General features: G+C 39.9%; 1 long non-coding RNA gene across 1 annotated transcript; it reads left to right on the forward strand.

Annotated features, from left to right (window-relative positions):
- The first annotated feature begins 1,632 nt into the window (after nucleotides 1-1,632).
- LOC307033087 lies at nucleotides 1,633-8,145 on the forward strand. Its single transcript, XR_013806396.1, has 3 exons — nucleotides 1,633-1,769; nucleotides 2,641-2,700; nucleotides 8,031-8,145. It is a non-coding gene; the product is annotated as an uncharacterized lncRNA (long non-coding RNA).
- Nucleotides 8,146-9,250: the final 1,105 nt, after the last annotated feature.

Raw genomic sequence — 9,250 nt, forward strand, 5'->3', positions numbered from 1 at the left:
TTCTCCCGCATTGAACATCGCAGAAACTCCGTTCAAACATCAAAACGTTCAGCTCAATCGGGAATCGATGGCTATTACTTTTCTCATTCATAACTTTCATAATTCCAGAGATACATCCTGTTACAGCCGCCGACGTCCTGCCCTCGCTGCATCCGAAGAGGTGATTGGATGAGAAGTTATCCAATCCCCGCCCTCTCCGGCACATTCCCCGGGGGGAGGAGTACAAAGGCTGGGAACGGAGATCATTCGGGAGGCTCTGTGTTGGGAGACAGACGCCTCTAGCATTGCGATACTGCTTGTGTGTGTTATACTGTTAGCTCCCCCTGTAATCCGCAGATACTTAGCCGAGTGAGAGTAGAGTGTTGTACCTTCGTATTGTGTAACGTTGTGATCTGTTTAACCCGTATTAGCTTAGACCCAGGTGAGTAGCACCTGTTGACCAGCTGTTGTGATCTGTTTAACAAGCATTAGCTTAGACCCAGGTGAGTAGCACCTGTTGACCAGCTGTTATCGTTGCAAACCATATTAGCTTAGACCCAGGTGATTAGCACCTGTAGACCAGCTGCAACTGTGTGTGTGCAGCTTCTTGAGTCACCATTTGTACCCCGTGTAACGGGAGGGTTTTGTTGTGTTTATAAACTTCCTTGTTAAGTTCTCTCTTGGTGTAATAAAACCACCTATAATGATTACCAATACCACTCTGGTCGTGTTATTTCCCCTTTGGCTCCCCTAGCCCAATAGGGAACGTAACACATCCCATAATTCATCACATTTTTAACATTTTCACTTTTACATTGCGCAGCTCGTTAAGGCAGAGTGCCTGATGTCAGAGTTAAAGTGGAGGACAGTTTGAAATTTGCCTTCATAGATTTTTTTTAAAACTGCCATAATTCCCAAACCCTACATTCCTGAGACATAATTTTTCATGACAAACGTAGGAAAACATCCCGTAGCTTGAAAAATGACAAATAATTAAGCAAAAATAATTAAACAAAGTGCCTCTTGAGGGCATGAAGTGACAAAAACGTTCAACATGTCTACATTAAAGCCCATTAGAATTTCAGGCAGATATTTCCTCACAGCAGCAGCCGCACACCTTTAGTTAAACTGCCAAAAAGGCCACATTATTAACGCGAAAGTACACAAAAATTACACTTCAGATACCCAACTTCCTTGACATGCTTCACGTTTTGAACTTTCACAGATATCTGTTACGGTTCTTCCACAAAACGTTCACATGTAAGAGGTTCATCTCTCATTCAGAACAGTGCAAGCCTTTGAACTCTAGGCACCTCATTAGCTCAACTACAGATGTAGCACTCCAGATAGGACTCACATGGGTGTGTCCCAGTCAAAAGCCCAGTGGATCCCAGTGGCTGGGGGTGTTGCCAAATTGCTACACTCAAAAAAACGATTATAGGTCTGAGTTACTCCAGTCTATCTATTTTGAGTTTGTTTAATGAAAAATATATATGTTTTGAACTGAACATATTTATATCTAATAGAACCAACATATAACTATGTGATTTTAAATTAACATGATTTGTTTACGTTGATGCAAGGGGTGAAACATAATTGGATTTAATTATACCAGCTAAAAAGCATTGCTTTTAAATTAGCAAGATTCACTTAGTTTGACCTGACGTGAATGGAATGCATTGGTTTAATGACACCTGCTAGTTTGAGACGCATGACGTCGTAATCTATCGCGAGGCACACCACGGAGGAAGACCGCAGCACACACGAGGGAGACGACCCCCATGCATGTGGTAAGTAGTCCTATCTAGATTAATTAATGTATTGACGAAGTCTAAAAATATGAAACATCGTTGGTATGAGTTAATATCATACACCTACCGTGAATATTGACCCGTGAAGTCAGCTAAATTGATGTTAAAGTGTTTCACAACTAGCGGCTAGCTAGCTAGCTTCTTGGCATATCGTGCACGGTGCCTTGCTGCCATGCACTCTAAAACGCCATATTTCCATTTTTGATCCAAATCAAAAGAAGTCATAGTGCCTGCACGTTATATCAATTAGAAATAATAATACAACACTAGATTTATGTAAGGGCTAGTGGAGCAATAACTACTGGAATGCATGGGTGTAGTGCTGCCGGAGCGGCACTTCAGAAGCGACACTGTGCGACCAAAACTCACTGAACTAGCAGCCAGGAAAGAGCAACAAACAACTTAGTAAGATACATAAAGAAAAAGTACATCTGTTTACAGGTGGCGCTAGACTTTTTCGCTGGATCTTAACATTTCCGTCAAAATCCATTATTACCCGTCGGTCTGTACAACGGGGGGGGGGAAGATTCGGGCCCGTGAACTGTAGCGCCGTGTTATGCATGCCCACTGCACCTCGCGGGAGCGGACACAGCGTAAAGCAAAAACTCACAGAAGAATATTCGGTTAACGCGGCCACTGGTTTACAGTACTGTTTCACATGGGTGTTGATTTTGCTCTCAAAGTGCACCAGATGGATGCATTTAACTTCAACATTTAAACATAATTCACATTCGGCATTTACATACTAATTTAGTCTAGCAATTCAAACAATAGTTTCAAGCCCAAATTATATTGCACTTGGAGTTGGCATGCTACTGCAGATTAACCTAACCATGTCTGTTATTCACAGGTGTCCTGGGAACAAACACATTGACATTGCTGGCAGCAGGGCAACCCCTTCTTACTGGTGGTAAGTAATCAGCTTCTTTTTTTTTTTTTATCAAGTTTGAAGTTTTAGCACATTGTAATCTTAAGAACTGCTTGACCTTGCTTGATTTACATCAGTAAATTACTAAAACATATAGGCGCATATAGGCAGTGGTGTAGTGGTCCCTGGAGAAGTGGGTATACTCTTAGTTTTGCAATTTTTTTTAAGCAGCCCATAGTGCAAAGGATTATCGCCCTGTTTTATAGTTACATACTCTATTTAGTTCACCCCAAAAATATTAACCCAGTATAGTTACTCAGTATTACTTACACACAGTGGTGGACAGTAACGAAGTAAATGTAATTCGTTACTGTACTTAAGTACTTTTTTGAAGTATCCGTACTTTACTTAAGTATTTCCATTTTGGGGGACTTTTTACTTTTACTCCACTATATTTCAAAGTAAAATATCTTACTTTTACTCCACTACATTACGGGACATCTGTCGTTCCTTCTCATGAGTGAATTATTTGTTATATAAATAAGCAGAGCGTTCCACAAGGTTTAGGAGTGTGTTTATGGGAATTTTTGACCATTCTTCCAGAAGCGCATTTGTGAGGTAATTTAACCAAGAGATTTTGGACAATTCCATACTCCCAACTTTGAAAACAGTTTGGGAATGGCCCCTTCATGTTCCAACATGACCGTGCACCAGTGCACAAAGCAAGGTCCATAAAGACATGGATGACAGAGTTTGGTGTGGATGAACTTGACTGGCCTGCACAGAGTCCTGACCTCAAACCAATAGAACACCCTTGGGATGAATTAGGAGCACAGCCTGAGAGCCAGTCTCTTCATCCAACTTCAGTTGCCGCTTCTGGAAGAATGGTCAAATATTTCCATAAACACACTCCTAAACCTGGTGGAAAGCCTTCCCATAAGAGTTGAAGCTGTTATAGATGCAAAGGGTGGACCGACGTCATATGAAACCCTATGGATTAAGAATGGGATGTCACTTAAGTTCATATGCACATCAAGGCAGGTGACCCAATACTTTTGGCAATATAGTGTATATATATATATATATATATACATATATATATATATATATATATATATAAATAAATATCACCACAAATGTTGAATATCATCATTCAAATAATTCAACAATAAATTCAAAACGATATGTTACAAAACAACAATATATAGTTAACAATGAACAAAAATATATACATTTTACAACATATCCATGAAAACCAAAGTGACTCTCTCAACCCACTGCTGGGTTTCTAAGTAAGTGCTCATATTACAGTATTTTCCAGACAGACTTGCTTTCTGCAGGAGTTTTCACACCGCATTGGCTTGAACGCATAGAAGTGGCAGCACGGTGTCTCTTCAACCAGGTCCTCATATACTTTTGAGGATCAAACATAGAAGTAGGGGGGCCGTTGATATTAATCATCATCAAGTTTGATATGTTTGAGATCAGTAGTACAGCCCTTTTGTCTGAGCTTATATTGTTCATAAGGCTAAAGTTCCTCTCACACTCTGCTGTGCTGACAGGGAATGTCTTCATACAGTTCATGAGTGGTTTTAGGTCCTTGGGCTCACTATTGGGCTCTTCCAGTAGGTCTCGCATCCCATTCAGTGCTTGGTCTGTGCACAAGTGAAATCGCTTGCACAGTCGCTTAACCTGGTCTTCACCATGGCGAATGCTGGGGTTTGATGGCCATTTACTCTGATCAAGGATGCTGAAGTCCTTGATGACCGCATCTTCGAAAGACAAGCGTTGCTCAAGATTGTTCACAAGGCTTTGTAAGAACTGGCCTGGATTGATTGACTTCAGCTTTGCATTTCCTACTAGAGCTATAGAGCGATACTCCCCAGCCTCTTTTGCCTCTAAAGCCTCACAGTATTTTTCACCTGGACTCTCTTTGAAAGACTGTATCACTCTGATTGAGCGTTTCAGCAGATGCTCTGCTCTGAGGAGAGTTATAGAATGAGCTTGAAGCTCCAGTGACAGGACACTTAGTTCATGGAGAGTGTCATACATGAGCCCAAGGTCACAGATAAATTCAGGACTTTGAAGACGGTATAATAAACCTCTGTACATTTGTTTCTCTTTGGTGGACCTCATCTCATCGGAAGACGCATTCTTAAAGTGCTGCACAAGACCTCCCAGGGATGTCCACACAGCACGAACAGTACGAAAGCTACTGTCCACCCAGCGTACATCTAAAACTCTGCCAATGCGAAGAAGTTGTGAGCCTACTTCAGCTGCTGCATCTTTGAGTTCACGCTCATTTTTGTTCGACATACTATAAAGTGAATATAGCTTCTGCATAAATATTTTAAAGTGGTTGACACCCGTCACCTCATCAACAGCATTTGACACAGCTAGTTCCAGCCTATGGTTCATACAGTGCAACACAAAGAGCCTTGGGAATCTCGAGGTCAACCTGGTTGCTACTCCTGACTTCTTTCCTAGCATGACACTGGCTCCATCAGACACAAATGTTACCCAGTTTTCAAGAAGCCACTCTTCTGTAAAGCCAGCCTTCATTAAACAGGTGAGTAAAGCCTGTGCTATGCCATCTGCTCTCTGATTGTCTAATTCAACTTGATCAAGGAATATGAACTCAGGGCTTGCTCCTTCAATTGACGCTTTTATAGAAACTGTCATGACAGGTTTGTGACTTAAAGAAGAGGCCTCGTCAATAAGGACAGCTAACTTCGTGGATGATGCTATTATGTTACTCACAATTTTGCTCTGCATCTCACTGGCAACATGTTGTATGATTTGTGTTGCACTGTAACGTGAATGAAGTATTGAGCCCATCTTAACACCATTCAGTTCCTGCAGCTCAATGAGGCTCTCATGGTCAGAAAAGGGTCTGTTCTTTTTGGCCAAATGGTAGGCTGTTCGGAACACAGCATCAGTTTCCTTCTTGTAGGACTCAGTCATAACCTCCACTGCATTCTCAATGGCCGATTCTTTTTGTTGTTCTGCCACCTTCACAGCCTGAGAGTGTGCCTTGGACAAAGCATGTTTCCTGATCTTATTTCTCAAGACTGACAGACTTGTTTCTCTACTTCCCTGAGAAGACACTTGAATTTCAAAGTTCATCCATTCTCTTGAGAGTGATACACCTTGCTCCTTGTTGATCCCAATGGAGTTCACACTGCTACAAACCAGACATCCTGTGAAGCATAAACATACAATGTAACTACAGCTGTATGTGTGCATGGTCTATTTTTCCCATATACATAAAAGGACACACACACACACACGCACACAATATTAATGTGTGTCCACTGTTTCAGAAGCTACCTAAACTAACAAGATACCTAAACTTACCAAGTTTTTTGTTTTTGGATCCCAACCAGGGGTTCTTGGATTTAAAATCCTCTTTTTGATTGACAGTCCACAGGTCAGGCCAGTCATTATTGATGTCTAAGGGAAGAACAACAAAAGTGATTGAATTATAGGCTATAAAAGGGGAACAATGACCGTAACCTATTCAAAAGTGTAAAGTTGTCACCTTCATAATCTGCATTATTAGATTTTTTCATTTTAGCCCCCAAATAGTCAAATAGTCAATTACACAGGGCCTAGCTGTAGCTTTATCCATGGCTGTGTCAATACAAAGTGTGAAAACTCTTCTAAGAAAAGGCGTTATGACGTGACTCAATGTTGCACACAAATTAGACCTAAACACAGACAAACCTTGTGCCCTTTTCAACCAGGTCCTTGGTAAACAACAGCACGTTTCCTTTCGTGAGGAAGACGCACTTTTAAACTTTTACCGTCATATACGTCTTTTACTTCCTACCACATCCTGCCTTCAAAATAAAAGTACCCGTTTTCATAATGTATCCAAATTCGTGGATTCCACGTAGCGTCGCTATGCCCAAATCTGGCTGTGCGTCGCACAAGGTCAAAATGCCCTTGCTATTTTTAAGCTGTTGGCTGAAACAACAGTCGCCAAAGTAACACAGATATAAGACTTTATTCAATCCTAAAAGAGGTAGATCGGCGGGATAAATGGCTGTCTTTAATTAGAAGAGACCACTGGCAGCCAACATCTACCCTCAGATTGTGCAGTCTCCTATAAATTAGCACTAGCTACATTTGACCTCAAATTATGTAGCTGCTAGTGCTAGCTAGCTAATTTTTTATCTCCATTTGACAGGAAAACGCTGACAATCCAAAACACTAATCTTCAGTTGCCACAGCTAATGTTACAATTAAGCAGATAGCTGTGTCACGTCACCAAACACACGATGATCTTAGCATTATGTTAGCTAACGTTAGCTAAGTGCTAACGTTCTTCAGATTGCGTGGTACCTAGCTATGCTCTTGAAAAGCCTTCAGGCTATCTCTGGTGTATGGGGATGGATTTTGTGTACAAGATAAATGTAAATGTCGGGAAAATAAAGTTGGGGCAGACACTTAGCATAAGGGACACAATAAAGTTCAGAGTAATAAATATGGATTGCAGCAAATAATGGATGTATTTTCCAAATGTCTTTCTGTCTCACTAAGGTGTGCTGTGCTCATTGCCATGAAGCTATAATAGCTAACTAGCGCCACTAGAATCAGAAATACTCAATTTAAAAGTTGAAACCAACTATTAACGAAAATAATGCTATTACTACTTTTATGTTAGTATATATGACTACCTAGCTACGATTTGTTACAAAAATCTTAAAATATAGAAGTGAGACCCACCGTTATTGTCGTCTTCATCTCCTTCCCTGTCAGCATCCTCTTCAACGGATGAGGGGGACGGAGGGAGCGCAGGTGTTGGGCTGATGTCAGGGCTGATGATAACAGGGCTATCAGCTAACAGCTCCGGTGTTCTAGCCTCACTATCTGTAGCTGAGCTGCTGGCCGATGTAGTTCCACAAGGACGTTTATTGTAAAAGGAAATGTTAGTCTGAATGGCTCGCTTCATTTTAACAGTTCATACAATTTTTGTAATGGCAAATAGTTGAAAGTAAATTAACATTTGTCTATATGCAGTTTTTTTCCCTTATTAAGACCCGCCCTACTCTGCCTCTGATTGATTTTTCATCAGTTCTCGCGCTGAAAACCTGACCAATCTAACCAGCGAAGGCATAGAGTTAGCCAATATGAGGCAGAGTAGGTTTGTGTCATGAGTCTTCACAGTACTATGAAATGACATTGAGCCACTACTAAATAATGCGCACCAGCGGTGATTGAGAAGTGGGTATACGCCATGCTGTCTGAAAAATAAGTGGGTATACGCCGTATACCTGCGTATACCCTGGACTACACCACTGCATATAGGCTATGTTTGGGTGGTTGCCATAACATATAATAATACAAATATTTTCTTTGATTTTCAGATTACAACAGTACATGTGGAACTGCAAAGATTGTGGTATGTCAGTGTCTTCTAGGCGCCTGTTGTTGAAGCATTTCAAACTAAGACACGGCCATTATGGTCGTAATTTTCGATATCCATGCGCCTCAGCCACTTGTCCATGCACATTTAAGACTTGGAACAATCTTTTAAGTCACATTTACAGAGTCCATGCCAAACAAACATCAAAGCAGCGTATAGAATTATCCACATTTCACTGTCAGTTGTGTGCATGTAATTCAATTGCAACAGAGAAGGAATATTTCATTCATATAAATACACATTTGAGGAGGAATGAAACAGTGACATGTATGTTTCTAGGTTAGGGTTAGTAAGAAAGAGCTCATACAGTCTAAGGATGTATTTTTTTATTTTAGTATTACTGTGATGAGCCTGACAATTGGCTTGTAGGGTAATTTGCTCTCTGTTAGGAATGTTTTTGAGTTTTGAGTTATGTCTAATGTTTTCAGACATTTGCTATTTTAAGGAAAATGTCTGATACCCTTTGAATGACATTTTTGATAACATTTGAAGTACATTTTTGACAATTGTGTTTCTGTGACTTAATGTTTCTGTTAGACTACATTTAGTGTTATCAGCATATTATAATTATGTGACAAAATTCCATGCAATTGGATTAAATAGAACTAACATGGTAAACACATGTTAGTTAAGCTAAAGTAAAATATATCAACCTGAAGTATTAATTTTACATTGGATGAATGAGATAAACATGTGTTGGGTTAACAACAGTGAATCATGTATTATGTACATATTTCATTTAAATTAGAGTAACATAATGTAATTGCGTGGAATTTTGTCACGTAATTAAATCATGTTGGTTTAACAAATCATTTTTTTGAGTGAAGAGGGCGTTGCCAAATTTCCCCATTTGTTCAATTACAGGATTTAACCATGAGATGGCGCTTCATTCACAAATACACAGACAACTGAGTGTTGTAGAACTTAGTCTGTTTGCAATGTTTGCAGCTCTGCAGTTGTGTTTGCTGAATACTGTAGCATTTAATCACTTATTTGTTATGGTTTTCACAGGCTACTATAATGAAAAAACATCAATATTTTAGATCAAATAAAGTATATAGCTTGCTTTATGCAGTATATTTTTTGTAATATTGTTGGGGTGTTTTTACACAGTACAGTAGATTGAACTAAATACATTTATACATTAAGATAAGATAAGAT

This window comes from Notothenia rossii (genome assembly GCF_949606895.1).
Source record: "Notothenia rossii genome assembly, chromosome: 3".
In the NCBI taxonomy this organism is placed as follows: Eukaryota; Metazoa; Chordata; class Actinopteri; order Perciformes; family Nototheniidae; genus Notothenia; species Notothenia rossii.